We start from the raw sequence: 15,452 nt of genomic DNA on the forward strand, positions 1-15,452 counted from the left end.
GGCACTTTGCAATACCAAATGAAGATAATTCCGTGGCATACATTTCGCCATCCGCTACTGCCTGCCAAAAAAAAAAAGACGCAGATCCCACGTAACTTGGAAATCAATGCTATGCAAGGTGACTCTGTTCTAATTCTTTATTAAGTTAAACATTATGAAGTGGCCCTAAGTATATGCAGAAAATTGAACAGTGAACACTGGAACTAGCATTGGCGCTTCGCGAACATTTGGCCCTTCTGGCATAGTATTTCGAAGACCCTAAGTTAATGAGATGATCGTGAGGGCACCCAGACGTACGCGATTCAATAGATAGATAGATAGATAGATAGATAGATAGATAGATAGATAGATAGATAGATAGATAGATAGATAGATAGATAGATAGATAGATAGATAGATAGATAGATAGATAGATAGATAGATAGATAGATAGATAGATAGATAGATAGATAGATAGATAGATAGATAGATAGATAGATAGATAGATAGATAGATAGATGCTCAAAGTGGTTGCAGTACGCAAAGAAATGATTTTAAAAACCATTGACAGTATAACCACCAGAGTTTTTTTTTTAATGTGCTTTTTTCTTGAGAGCAAAAATTATCACAGAAGACCCTAAAACCATTACCTCTTAGCCTGCATTCCAATAGGATTCGAGTTAAAGCAAAGAATGATAACATGCCAATAAATAATTTCCCACCCGCCGCATATGATTCTCAAAACGTTGTTGGAAAGGGAGTCCTACGTTGACATGGGATAAAAACTGCGTGAATAAAATTCGAAAGGGTATTTTCTAATTTTTAGATAAGTATTATTATTGGAAATTTTGCCTAAACAGCTATTTCATTCCCGACATCATTCACCCTAATTCGAAAAGGTGGTTCGGTGCAGTCACTCTCAGAATGCTTTTCTCACGCGACAGCCTTCGGATTCCGCCTTCTGTCTGCCATCTTGATCCTACTTTTTCATTCAGGAAACCGTGCTGGATCCGTTAGTGAGGGGAACAAGACACCTTTTCCTTGTTCGACCAATAACTTCTTTGAAACAGCGGCACAGCACACGTCCTTTCTTTGCATTGCCGTTTAGCTTTTTACATTTCAGGGTGTTGCAGTGTTCGTATGGCACCGTGGAACTTCACATTAAATCAGATGGCAGCTGTCACACACTGATTTTAAACATGGCGAGGCTCTGGCAGCAACAGGACGAGAGGAATTTTGTGCGTTCGTGCATGGATGGATGGATGGATGGATATGGCTGTACCCTTTAGATTGGGTAGAGGCTAGCGCCACCAAGCCGTAATACTTAATGAACCCAAAACTAGATTTTTTAAAGTGAGTTTGAGGATTCGTACTTTGCAGTGAGGGGTTTAATTTTCACTCGTGCCTTGACTTTAGCCACGAATCAGATAACCTCCTTCTAGATAAGTCTACCCGCTTAAAGTCTGTTTTGCCCTCCCTGTCCCTAAACCCCAGTGCTTTGAAAAACTCTGCGCCATCATCCTGAACTTTAGGGTGAAGCCTTTTACAGAACATTATCAAGTGTTCGGCAGTTTCTTCTTCCTCTCAACACGCACTGCATACTGTGTCTAACCCTTCGTATTTGGCCCGATATGTCTACATTCGCAATACTCCCGTCCTGGCCTCAAACAGTAGAGAACTACCCCGAGTATTATCATAGACTCTTTCCTTGGCAATTTCCTGCTTAAAAGTTCGATAGATCTCTAGTGCGGACTTAATCATGCCAATTCTTCACATGTCAGTCTCCGCTTCCTTCACTTTCTTCTTAACAGATAGTTCTTTTTGGTTTGGCCACCTGCTGTTTTCTAAGTATTTCTAAGTCAATTTCCTGGTTCGCTTCCTCTGTTTTATATCGACATTCTTCATGTACAAGTAGCTGAAAACCTTCCTAGCCCAACGTTCTTCCCCCATTTCTCTCAATCGCTTCTCAAATTTTATCTTGCTGCTAGCTTCCCTGCCCTCAACTGATGTCCATTCTATAACTTATTATATGCACCCATACCATGTATGCACCCTCTCGACATGCAGCGCCGCTTGTGGCATCGGAGTGCCGTCATCACATGCGCGGCTACCCACTCTCGTACGAAATGCTTGCGCTCAGCACACTAGGCAGTATATTTCTAGACACTGTAAAGGTACGGTGGGTTGCTTTATCGATTCACTTGGGGGTGCTAGTTCGAACACAAGACATGCGCAGTAAACACTGGTTCACTCAGTTCATGCTGTTATCACATCCCTTCCCCCCTATCAATGCCATAGTGGAGCACAGGTCGTCGTGGACGAGTAGAGCGGTGGCATCCTTGCGCGTTATCAGGTACAGTCAATGTCGGCCCATCATCGGCTGGCATTGCAGCTTCTCGCACAGGCGATCTGGTCATCGGAGCGGGCGTCGCCGGAAACTGGAAGTGAGGGTCATTGGTATCTGGTGGGGCAGACTTCGATGACGTCTGTGTATCACACCGCTCGTTATTTGCACTTAATACATGACGTGACCGAAGGACCGTACGGACGCGGTTAGCCACTTTGGCCTACAAGAGAAGTTCTGCACGTACAGAAGATCACCCCGTTTGAACGTCGAATTTGGTTGTCTCGTACACCTTGCGTCTTCGACGTCGGGCTGCATGCTTGACAAGGCAGAACGGAAGCTCCTTCCCAGCCTGAGTTCTGCTGGCGTTCTCCCTGGTTTCTGTGATTGATTGATATGTGGGGTTTAACGTCCCAAAACCACCATATGATTATGAGAGACGTCATAGTGGAGGGCTCCGGAAATTTCGACCACCTGAGGTTCTTTAACGTGCACCCAAATCTGAGCACACGGGCCTAAAACATTTCCACCTCCATCGGAAATGCAGCCGCTGCCGCCGGGATTCGATCCCGCGACCTGCGGGTCAGAAGCCGAGTACCTTAGCCACTAGACCACCGCGGCGGGGCTCCCGGTTTCTGTGTGTGGTGTGAAATGCTGCATGAATAAAAAACGAGTGACTTTACACGCCACTGTGCTAGGCTTTGCTTTCGAATCACACACTTTAGCTTGCGATCCATGCGCTCGGCCCTTCCATTGCTTGCGGGATGGTATGGCGCTGTAAACATGTAACGGACACCATTCCGCTTCAAAAAAATTGCATTTCTTGGCTTGAAAACGCCACCCCATTATACGAAACGACTAACTCCGGTAATCCGTACGAATCAAACATCCTGCGCAGTTTATCGATCACCACTGACGAGTGAAGCGATGGCACGATTTCTATCTCAGCCCAGTTTGATAGTGGGTCCACGACAAGAAAGAAAACACCTTGAACTAGTCCGGCAAAATCTAAATGGATTCTGCTTCATGGAAGTTCGGGCTTCTTCCAGAAGTGGACAGGCGTCTTAGGTTCGCTTTTTCTGTTTGTTTGGCATGGTTGGCAATGACGAACAAAATTTTCAATCTGGGCATCGATTTTCAGCCATAAAAAAGTGATCTTGCCAGAGCTTTCATGGCCTTAATGCCAGGATGTTTTGCATGTAACCTGCAGAGAACATTTTTTCTGAGTTCGTCTGGCAGTGTCACCCTGTTACCCCACAAGAGGCAGTCGCGGCGTTGTGACAACTCTTTGTGCATCACCTAATAGGCGGCATACTCTGGGGGCACACCTTGTTCTGGCCAGCCATTTCTGACCCATTTCTTCACCCTGGACAGCCAAGCATCGCGCCGAGTGGCTGATGCGACATCTTCTGCACTCACAGGCGGGTACTCGACTGCTTCCAGCATGAGGACGTCTCCTGGCGGCTCGATGTCCGGCCGGTATCCGGGCATATGCAGCCTGCTAAGACAGTCAGCCTTTTCCTAGTCTTGCGTTTTTCTATACTCTAATTTGTATTCATAAGCAGATAACATGACAGACCAGCGCAACATACGCAGTGACAGCACTACCGGGATCTGCTTATCTCGTTGACAGATGCCTAGAAGTGGCTTGTGATCGATAATAATGGGGAATTCTCGACCACAGAGGTACTGGTGAAAATTTCCAACGCCTTACACAATGGCGAGCGCTTCGCAGTCAATCTGGGCGTAGTTACGCTCCGTCTTAGTAAGTGTTCTTGACGCATAAGCAACAGGTTTCTCTACCGCTTTAGCACTTCTGTGAGCCAACACAGCTCCTATGACCACCGGGGATGCATCGCAAGACAGAAATAATGGTGCATCGGGATTGTAGTGCACTAGGAGTGACTCTGACGTCAGCAGCTTCTTTAGCCCTTCGAAAGCTCGCTGTTGCTCTTCAACACACTTCCACGTACTGTCACTGTCTAGTAAGCGGTATAACACTTCGGCAACTTCCGAATGACCTTTTAGGAAGCGATTGTAGAAATTCACCATCTCTAGAAAGGCTTGAAGCTCCCTTTTGTTCTGTGGTGTAGGTGCTTCGTGAAAAGCCTCGACCTTGCTTTTCGAAGGGTAGGTACCCCTTTCGTCTATCCGGTGGTCCAAATACTGCAGGCTCTTCTTGAGAAAAACTGGCACTTGGTACCCTGGACACGCAGTTTGGTCTTCGAGAGTTGGTTGAAAACCTCTTTCAAGACCTTGTGATGCTCCTCAGCATGCAGTTTCGCTTGCCACGAGAATGTTGTCGAGGTAGGCCGCCACCTGCAGTAAGCGTGCAAACAATGTATCCATTGTTCTTTGAAATAATCCGGGTGCCACCGATACACCGAATGGCAAACGTCGCACTTTGTACAGGCCCTTTACTGAGCTGATAGTGAGCACATCTGCTGAAGCATCATTCACCACAAGTTGCTGGTACTCCTGCGTCAAGTCAATTTTTGACAAAAAACGGCCTTTCCCTAGCCTTGAGAAAAGTTCTCTGCCAGTAGGCAAAGGGTAAACATTGTTTCTTACCGCTTGGTTGACTGCGCTTCGGTAGTGATCGCATATTCTCAGCGAACCGTCCTTTTTTCGCACAATCACAACAGAACTGGCCCATTTCGCATACTGGGTTGGCTCTGGAACACCCTGATGTTCTATTTATCCAGCTGGGCGATAACATCATTCTTAAGAGCGAAAGGAATGCTGCGGCATTTAGAAACTTTGGCTGGGCGTCAGGCTGTTCAATGTATTACTGGTGGTAGGGCTGCGCCGGAAAAGGTCTCACCGAAAACATCCGGGAGTTTTCAACAGGCGCTTCGGCACTGTGGGCGATGCTGTGAATTCCAGTAAGGCTGATGTTAAAAGCCTTGAACCAGTCACAACCCAGGAAGTGACTGGTTCAAGGCTTTCAACCTTCGCTCCTTACAACGAGAAGTGGCAACTTGCTGTCCCGCTCTTTAAACTTGATTGGCAGTGTAGCTTTTCTGATGACGTCTAGTTCTTCCTTGGTCCACGTTACGAGCTGCGTGTCTGCTTCCTCAAGCTTAATGCTGGTTGCCACCCTCAGCTTTCGGAACGACTTTTTGCTCATAATTGATCTGGCTGCTCCGGAATCCACTTCCATCGGTACCGTTCCTCCGCCAATGCTAACGGTAACTATAAACTTGGGACAACTCCTGGTTACTTGGCTGATACTTCGCAAGTTGTCATACTCAGTTTCCGCTGAACTTGCGGTACTTTCCAGCTGATGGTTCCCCTGCCTACTTTTTTTTCCGACACACCTTGGCTATGGGACCTTGGCCGGAACAGTTAAAGCATACTGCGCTTTTAAACTTGCAGCGATAAGCGGCATGGTTGCCCGAGCACCGGAAACACCATTGTTCAGACTGCGTGTCTGACGCCTTTTCCTCTTGCCCTTTCTTAAAACGTTGCGTGCGTATCTTGGCCGTGACATCTGGGCTTTCCTGACGCTGACTTCCGATAGCTCTTTAATCTTTCGCCGCAGATTCAGCTGGGATTGCCAGGTCAGGATCGCAAAGGTCAGGTTCTTCTCGGCCAACAGGCGCTGCTGCACTATGCTGTCGGAGATCCCAAAAACTAACCGGTCCTTGAGCATAATGTCAAGCGGAAATTGTTTGTCGTTGAACCCACAGTTCTCGGCCAGCTTGCGTAAAGCAGTAGTAACATAGTCAACGACTGTCTCACCGTCGTGCTGATCTCATTTGGAGAACACATACCTAGCATACAGCTCAGAGGGCTTCGGATTTACGCGATTCTTCACTGCCTCTATGATGGACTGATAGCGTTTGGTGGTCTAAAAGGCTTTACGAAGTTGGCTATCAGAGAGTAGGTCTCGTCCCCACAGGGACTCAATAACGCTGCCCTCTTGTCGGCGTCTTCTGTGAGCTTGTTAGCTGCGCAGCTTAGCTCGATACGCTCAACGTAGTCTTCCGATGAAGAGTTGCTATTCAGGTGAAACTCACCGATGTGAACGCCGATGGCCATCTTGCTGAAACCGCCCCTACCGCGTGGGCACAACCGTTCTTCGTCGCCACTGTAATGACCGACGTGGACGCCGCCGCAGCTTTTGCAAGAACTTGCTTCATTGCACAAACTATACGAGTATATGTAGGTACGGTGGGTTGCTTTATCGATTGACTTGGTGGTGCTAGCTCGAACACAAGACTTGCACAGCACACACTGGTTCACTCAGTTCATGCTGTTATCACAACCAGCGTTTGGATTCCATCCGCCAATGTCAACGCATCTGCCACTCTCAGTCACTGCACCTCCTCTAAAGCCACTGAACAGGCTGCACTGCAGGCTGCCATTATTTACGTGGTGGACCAGACAGACGAATCCTGCGTCATCTTCACTGACTCAAGACCTGCGCTGCAGTTGCTGAAGTCTCCATGCACACAGGACCAACTCGTCACGGACATCAAACGCCTCTGCAAGAAAGCCTGTGACCTCCATCACCGCATTTTTCTGCAGTGTATACCTGCCCACTGCGGAATACAAGGGAACGTCCGGGCTGATGACGCTGCCAAAGCTGGACATGACACTTCAGCATAAATTGTCAAGATACCTTTCTCGAGGCAAGGCGCAGCAACGCTAGTGTCGGCACACGCCTGGCATCCAGCGATCTCTCCGGACAGACCCTAGCCAACAGTATGGGTTTCTGTACAAAATCGATTCATCGTTTCACTTCAGGACACCACAAAATCTCAACAGGCAAGATGAAACATGTTTCCACCGCATCCGATTAAACGTTGCTTATACGAGTTAGTTCAAGAACGAAATTGGACTGTTCGACTGAGCATTTTGTGCACAATGTAACGTCGTTGAAGACATCAATCGTGTCCTCGGTGAGTGAACGATATAGGCATCAGAGAGACAGTCTCTGAAGATAGCCTGAAAAATGCAACAGGACAGAATTGAAAAATATTCTAGGGCCAAGGCAGAACAGCTCCAGTGCGTTAGACTCCGCAAAAGCGATACTGACATTCTTAAGGGCCACATGCTTGAACGAAATGTTGAAAATAGTGCAGTGCGTGTGACTGTATGTGTTACGTAACTGTTATGTGTGTATGTAACTGTATATGTTGTGTGTTTACCATTGCGTATACCATTGTGATCACCCGGCACCTGGAGTAGCCTGTCAGGTGAAAAACCAGGCAAACGTCTCCAGCTCCCCATTGTCTGTCTCTTTTGGGCTGGACATGTCCCACAACGCAAATGAACATTGACCCCTCTCCACTTCTGCGCCGACTGGCTCGGTTTCACAGCTGAGAGATGCTCGTTCCTTCGCCGGCAGACCAGATGTAGACGTCGAAGCTTGGCTCATTCATTGCAAACGGGAGAGCGCCGCCAAAAAATGGGAAGCCACTTTTCAGCTTTCGTACATCGCGTTCTCTCTGACGCTTACTGCATTAATATGGCACGAGAATCACGAGGAAACGCTAACAACGTGGGACCAATTGGTTTCTGAGATCAAAGAGCGTTTTGGGGACCTTAAAACAAAAAATAAAAGAGCAGAACAGAAGATCATGCAAAGCGCGCAAGTTCTAGGCGAAACTTGAATGGCCTGCGTTGAGGAAGTTATAAAAATATATGTAGTATCATGTACTCTGGAATGTGTGAGGGAGAAAAATTAGGGCACATTCTAGAAAGAATCGCCGAAAATGTTCAATGTTTCCTCATCGTGGACGGCACTCTGACAATTGTCGCCGATGTCATTCGCCTTTGTCGCACTTTTGGCTGACTAAAGACGATGGACATCACGAAGTTCAGCAGGCTAGCCAATGTGACGACTATCACAAGCATAGAAAGCAACCAGCCGCTTGTTGCGTCAACAATGCGGCAAAAAGTACGTGAAGAAGTCGACCTGCACGCGCAAGTGGCACACTATTCGAGCACTCATTCCTCCTACCTGCCACCAGAGTTTGAGCAAGACGCTGCCTCCTCCTCGCACCGAGTGGCGAAGGTCATTGGGGATTGTGACTCTGCGCCTCGGTATCAGCCACGTCCCTAGAATAGAGACCCTGCTTATGACGCTCTATCACAATGAGGACAGCCGTGTTCTTATACTCAGGAGTCTGAGCCGGACTACGCCCCGCTGCGGCAAAGACAGCACCGACCACACTACCAAGATGCAACTTACGACCAATACAATGGATTCCAGAGAGTGGCAGAAACCCGTTATCCGCGTGATAACGAACTTGCTCGCCGACAGCGACGGCCCAACAGCAGCTCCTTTGCGTTGTTCTTCCTCTCCGGCACCGGGAAACTAGCATCCGCGGCCAATGAAGGTGATGCCACCGGACGGTTTTTTCAAGATACACCTCTGTCCATCGCTAGGTTCAAAAACAACGTGAATGTGTTTAGTGACGGAATACCGACAATGGCGTTAGTTGATACTGGGATGACTGCGCCTGTGATGAGCCTCGCCTTCAGAAACCGTGTAGGGTCGCAAAGTTAAGTTTTCATGAAGCGATCCTATTACTTTTCGTGGTGAGTGACTTCATCCACTTGGTGTATGTGTTCTCAGAGTTTTGTTGGCTGGGAAAGTGTTTGTATCCGAATATCCGGCTCTACCTCAGTGTTCGCACGATGTCATTCTTGGAATTCATTTCTCGGAGCAATACGGTGCTTCAGTCGACTGTGGTAGTGGGCAAATATCTTTAAGCAGTTTGTTTCTACCATCGCTTACCGAACAAGGCTTCCTTGACAAAGACAGGAACACACTTAGTGTGATTGATGAAGTTATAGACACCCATTTGATTCTCTTCCACTGCGGATGCTGCTGCTCGTGTTGACTTTGTAGTGGGGTCTCTATGCAAGAACTGTTCTAAGAAGGACATACCTGTGTCATGTTCTGTTGAGTGCATTACAAAAGGAGTAACAACATTGTGGGCGCTGAACTGTTCTGCTACGCTGTTTGTGCTTCCTCGGGGGATGAAGATAGCTCTCTTCGATAAAACCTCATGCAGCTCAATAGCGGCACTAGTTACGGACCTCACCACCTCTTTCTCTCCTTACTATATTCGCCATAATGAAGATCTGATGCTCCGTTGATCAGCAAGGCTTTCGATACAGTGGAACGGCTACCGCTGGTACAGCTTTTTTCCCAGCATGTTGCTGCTTTCGACTTCAAACGTAGAGATGCACCTCTTCAGTTACCCTCGTCCCGCACTCGTCACAAAATAAAAACTGGCTCTGCGCACCCCATCCGACAGAAGCCCTACCGATTGTCATCCTCTGAGCGCAATGTTATCGCCGAACAAGTAAAGGACATACTGAACAAAGGCATCGCGCAAGAGCCGTCGAGCCCATGGGTAGCCCCGGTAATTCTTGTCAGAAAAAAGGACGGTTCTTGGAGATTGATTGATTGATACGTGGTGTTGACGTCCCAAAACCACTCTATGATTATGAGAGACGCCGTAGTGGAGGGCTCCGGAAATTTAGACCACCTGCGGTTCTTTAACGTGCACCCAAATCTGAGCACACGGGCCTACAACATTTCCGCCTCCATCAAAAATGCAGCCGCCGCAGCCGGGATTCAAACCCGCGCCCTGCGGGTCAGCAGCCGAGTACCTTAGCCACTAGACCACCGCGGCGGGGCCGGTTCTTGGGGATTCTGTGTAGATTACCGGCGTCTAAACGCTGTGACGAAGAAATGTATTCCTTACCGCGGATTTATGATGTCATAGATTGCTTGCATGCCACCTCCTAATTTTCAGCAATCGATTTGCGATCTTGTTATTGGCAAATACCTATGTAACCCGGAGACAAAGACTGTTTCGTAACTCCGGATGACCTATTTAAATTTAATGTCGTGGCTTTTGGCTTTTGTAATGCTCCTGCCACTTTGAAAAATTTATGAACACCGCAATGAGTAGTCTAAAAGAGGAGATATGCATGTGCTATCTTGACGAAGTTTGATGTTTGGCCGTACGTTTGAAGAACATAACAACCGTCTCACTTTTGCTTTTGGCTTCATTGAAAAGGCTGGGCTGGATTTGAATGCCAAAAATGTCACTTTGGCAAACGCCAAACGCCAAACATTGGTGCTGGGGCACTCAGTCGACAAGGATAGCGTCATACCCGATCTTCGCAAGATGGTAGCAGTGAGCTCTTTCAAACCACCGCCATCCGCACGAGAACTCCTCTCATTTGTCTGCCTATGCTCATATTTCTGTCGTTTTGTTCCCTAATTTGTGGAGATCGTGTACCCGCTGACAAGCGCCTTGCGACAGAATGCAACCTTTATTTTGATACCACAGTTTGACGCCGCATTCTCCCAACTTATGTTTGTACTAATGTGAGCACCACTACTGCGTCACTTCAATTAATCTTTCCCGACTGAGGTTCACACTGACACTAGTGGTATCGGTGTAGAAGCAGTGCTTGTACAACGTCACAGAGGCGCGGAGCATGACGTGGCATATGCCTGCCGTTGCCCGAGTGAATCTGAACGGAGCTACACAGTTACGGAAGAGGAATGTCTGGCTGGTGTTTCTGTCGTACAGAAGTTTCGTTTTATCGCTACGGGAGGTCATTTAAGATAATTACCGGTCATGATTTCTCATGCTGTCTGGTCGGTTTGCACGATCCTTCTCACCGACGCGTGCGTTGGGCGCTGTGACTTCAGGAATGCGAATTTTCGGTGTCGTACAAGAGTGGCCGGGACCACGCTGACGCAAACTGCCTCTCCCGAATTCCTCCTGTGACTACCGAATGCGATGCTGAGAATTTTGACGACTGCCTTGCTGCTATTACAAGCACGTTCCCTGACGTGGCGGACTTTCAGAGAAAACAACGAAACAATCTCAACCTGTATCCTCTTTTTGCCACCACCCGTACTTCCCAACAAAGCGGTCGCTTGACGCTTCAAAAGAAGTTGCTCTATGATACCAACTGCTCTATACCTGGAGCACGTTATCTGCTAGTTGTCTCCGAGAGCCTTAGGTCCAATGTTCTACGTGCTATGCATGACTATGCGACATCTGGTCATTTCGGCTTCATACGAGCGCTGCACCGCACGCAGAAACGCTTTTACTGGCCCAAATTGCACGAAACAACGAAGCATTACGTCCCTAGTTACGAGAAGTGCCAATGTCAAAATCGCCCGGTCACCGCAAAACTAGGTCGCCTTTAACTATTGACACCACCCAGCATGCCTTTTGAACAAGTAGAAATTGACATTCTGGGTTCATTTCTGTTATCTCACAATCAGAACCGTTGGATAATCGTCTGTGTAGATCATCTTACGCGGTATGCCGAAATCACAGCCATTCCCTCTTCAACCGCTGCTTCCGTGGCAGGTTTCTTGCTCCACTCCGTGGTCCTTCGCCATGGCCCACCACGTGTTATTGTCAGCGACTGTGGCCGCCAGTTCACTGCTCACTGCTGATGCCGTTGAAGCATTACTTCACATGCGCATGACACAGTTCCGTCATTCCACATTGTATCATCTGCATACGAATGACCTCATTCAACGAACAAACAGAATGCTGACCAACATGATTGCCATGCGTGTTTTCTCCAATCACAAGAACTGGGATGACGTGCTGCCTTTTATTACGGCGACAGAAAAAACCAGCCAAGACTGTCCGCATAAATGGTATCACAATAAAATGACGGCAAATGTGAAAAACAGCCTAACCACATGCTGAAATCATGCTTAAACTCAAAAGGTTATGAAATTCGTTGTCTAACCAGTTAACAGATGAACCACTCACACACTCGGTTCCATCCTCACACGAAACAAAAAAGCTTGATATAATTTACGTTTCTTCTGTTCCACATATTCTGCCATTACTTTCCAAACATCAAGCATGAAGATGCACGTGCACTTTGTACAGAAACTTGTTAAGTGGCTAGACACAGATTCACGTGTGAAATTCGGGTTCTCCCTGAGGTGGACATTTAGACAACGTCCCATCTGCTGATGTAGAAATGACCACATGAAAATGCCACAGCTTTGGCGCAAAAGCGAAGCAATGAACGTAATAGCAACAAATTGGAAGGTCACGCGCAGATTGGCAAGCAGATTGAAACGTGCCCCGCATTTCTCACGGACAAATAAAGCACAAAACATACTCACAGGTACAGATGAACGCGAATAAGGGTATCAGTTGTTAGATTGTTGTGTCTGAAAAGCGTGCTCTTTTCGCAAATCAAGACTGTGCAACGATTCCAGTGAGCTTTGTGGGCCCGGTAATTACAACATAATTGTTCCAGTGAAAACCAAAGGCCAGCGAAGACGTACGATCTTTCCCACCACGAGATAAGGGCACGCTAGTTAGCGTCAATCCAGGGGCTTTACGTCTACTTTCTCCTCCTCGCGAGGCAGAGTACGCGTTCGAGAGCGCGCGCCGCTTCGTCGTGAAGATGTGGCGACGCTAAGGTCTCTAGATGAAACAAGTTTCCAAGGTAGCGACACCCTACCCTTTCCTCCTCGCTCAAGTTCCTGAAGTGCGCCATAGAAGGTTCAAAACGTTCATAAGAGATTTTTTTGGTTCTGTTGCTATGGTTAATAGATGTAGATGGAACAAAATGGATGGAAAGGAGTAGTAGAATAAACGGGGACCTATTTGAATGCAAACGGTACAAGAAAGGAGAAAGCGAGATATGCGTTATTGAACTGGCAACGTTGTGCAGCTCTGTATTTAACACCACTCGCCATGGCGTCTCGCATCCTACATCGTAGTTCGTCCAGTTCTCCGAATGTGTTTTGATCGTGCTTATGCTGTCACACAGTGAACGCGCTTCTTCCTGTATCCTGTCAGTGACCACAGGGCGTGATGTTGTGACGAGTGACTACAGCCGGCTTGTGCACACGCAAGGAAAAACCTCGGCCCGACTGGTATGATCGCTTGACAAGCAGCACTGCGAGTACACCTTTTTTTTCTGGAAAAAACGTGCCCGTTTTGACAATCGTAATGAGGTAATTCTGGTGCGGTGCGCAGAACTTCACAAAAAGTGAGTTCTACCAGTGAGTTGTCCCGAAGCATCGTGTTTCGGCTCCTTCAAGGCACGCTCTAGAAAAAAGAGGCTCGTACTGGTCAAGCGTAAACTGCCAGTTACTGAAACTGCGTTCACTAAACCCTGTACATTCTGATACGTTCATACGCACAGATATTTGCAAGAACTGGCAAGCACTCGAAACGCATTACACGCGTTCCAGGCGTTTCAACAAAAACCTACAGATAAACTCGTTTGCAAAGCCGCGTTGATGTACGCTGATGGGGTGGCATGAAAGCGTTCAAATGAAATGTTTCATAGCTACACTTTACGGTGTCAATAATCTTTCATTGCATGAGGTAAGTTTAAGAGAGCAAGGCCGTTTTTGTTCTTTTACTGCAACCCAGCATTTTTGAGAAACCATGGTGTTGCTTTTAATATGTACCACAAAGTAATCTTGGCTGACTTGGCGGCTTGGCGGCCTCTGGAATGCTCCTCCTCTGCAGTTTACGTCCTGGCTACTATTTCATCCTTCGTCAAGGCGAGAATCTGACTGGAGCCATATGCGCATGCGTACTCCTTTCGAACCTTTTGCATCATAATAAATAACACCACCATCCATTTTGAAGGTCACGTGCAAGGAATGCACCAATTACAGACGCGGATGGTAGAGCAAATGAGGGGTAAGCGAGAGAGTGAGGAAGATGGCGTCGAGAACAATTAGTGACGCTAGCTTGAAAACTTGTTTTATCTAAGCACCTTAGCGACGCACACTCATTGCGCCATCTTGATGGTAATGTTGAAAACACGATAGCTCACCCCGAGATGCCTATCACCAGCGGTAAGTGGTACATATAAATAGCTTACCGTTTGAGCGTTCAAGCACGTCGTGCTGCTCCGTGGCTCATGGGCTAACGCCTCACACTTGTGTGTCAGAGGTCCCGATTTTGATGCCACGCACCGGAGTCTCTTTCTAGAATGTATTCTTTATCGCGCTTATATATATATATATATATATATATATATATATATATATATATATATATATATATAAGGGAAAGAAGTGTATACCTAAGGGCTCGTTTTTCCGTGTTTTAACACAATATTATTGAGATATAACAGACAGTAATGCCAAGGAATGTACAGGGGAAGTTATTAAAACCAATGGAATGTAAATAAGAAGAAAGAAAAGTGGATGAAAAAATTACCAACTGTGAGCAGGAATCGAACCTACGACCTTCGAATTACGCGTTCGATGCTCTAACCACTGAGCTATCACAGCGGCCCTCCCTCCATCCACTTTTTTTTTGTTTATCTGTGAATTTAGAAGTAGGAGTGATGGCGCTGACTGTCACTCCTACTTCTAAATTCACAGATAAACCCAAAAAAAGTGGATGGAGGGAGGGCCGCTGTGATAGCTCAGTGGTTAGAGCATCGAACGCGTAATTCGAAGGTCGTAGGTTCGATTCCTGCTCACAGTTGGTAATTTTTTCATCCACTTTTCTTTCTTCTTATTTACATTCCATTGGTTTTAATAACTTCCCCTGTACATTCCTTGGCATTACTGTCTGTTATATCTCATATATATATATATATATATATATACTCGGATCGGAGGTGACGCGACGCGTACGCCGACGCCAAAATCCAGCCGAGATTGTCTATATTTGCTATCACAATAAAAAGACAGAATTGTTTTTGTTTCTTTTTTTTCTTGCAAACCTGGTGGCAGACATAACTACGCCCCGTTATAAAGGAGATGCTCACATCATCCATCGATCAAAGCCAGGCGAAAATTGAACTTTTGAACCACTCTTGTCATTCCCCATACAAACGTCCGGCGGTTTTTTTTTCCATGAGTCAAACAGGAACGAACAAGCAGCATTTTAATACGTCTCTTGAACGCAAGGTCAGCTATTTAGTGGAGCTATTTCGATTACCAGTAACCAAATGTAGGCTTAAACTCGGATGTCATCGGGAACATTTTGCGAATTTTCTACTGTGGCGCAAGTATTCTCGCACATTTACCTTAATTTCTCAGTAAGTAGGTCACTGCTGTTGATAATGTTGTCGTTTTCAAAGTAGTCATACATTGAGTTTTCATTCTCACGTAAACTGTTGG

The 15,452-nt window shown here is 46.8% G+C and overlaps 2 non-coding genes across 2 annotated transcripts; one reads left to right on the forward strand and one right to left on the reverse strand.

Annotated features, from left to right (window-relative positions):
• Nucleotides 1-14,539: 14,539 nt before the first annotated feature.
• TRNAT-CGU (transfer RNA threonine (anticodon CGU)) lies at nucleotides 14,540-14,612 on the reverse strand. The gene has a single exon. It is a non-coding gene; the product is annotated as a tRNA-Thr (tRNA).
• Nucleotides 14,613-14,738: 126 nt separating this feature from the next.
• Nucleotides 14,739-14,811, forward strand: TRNAT-CGU (transfer RNA threonine (anticodon CGU)). The gene has a single exon. It is a non-coding gene; the product is annotated as a tRNA-Thr (tRNA).
• Nucleotides 14,812-15,452: the final 641 nt, after the last annotated feature.

Source organism: Rhipicephalus microplus, chromosome X (genome assembly GCF_043290135.1).
Source record: "Rhipicephalus microplus isolate Deutch F79 chromosome X, USDA_Rmic, whole genome shotgun sequence".
Taxonomy (NCBI): Eukaryota; Metazoa; Arthropoda; class Arachnida; order Ixodida; family Ixodidae; genus Rhipicephalus; species Rhipicephalus microplus.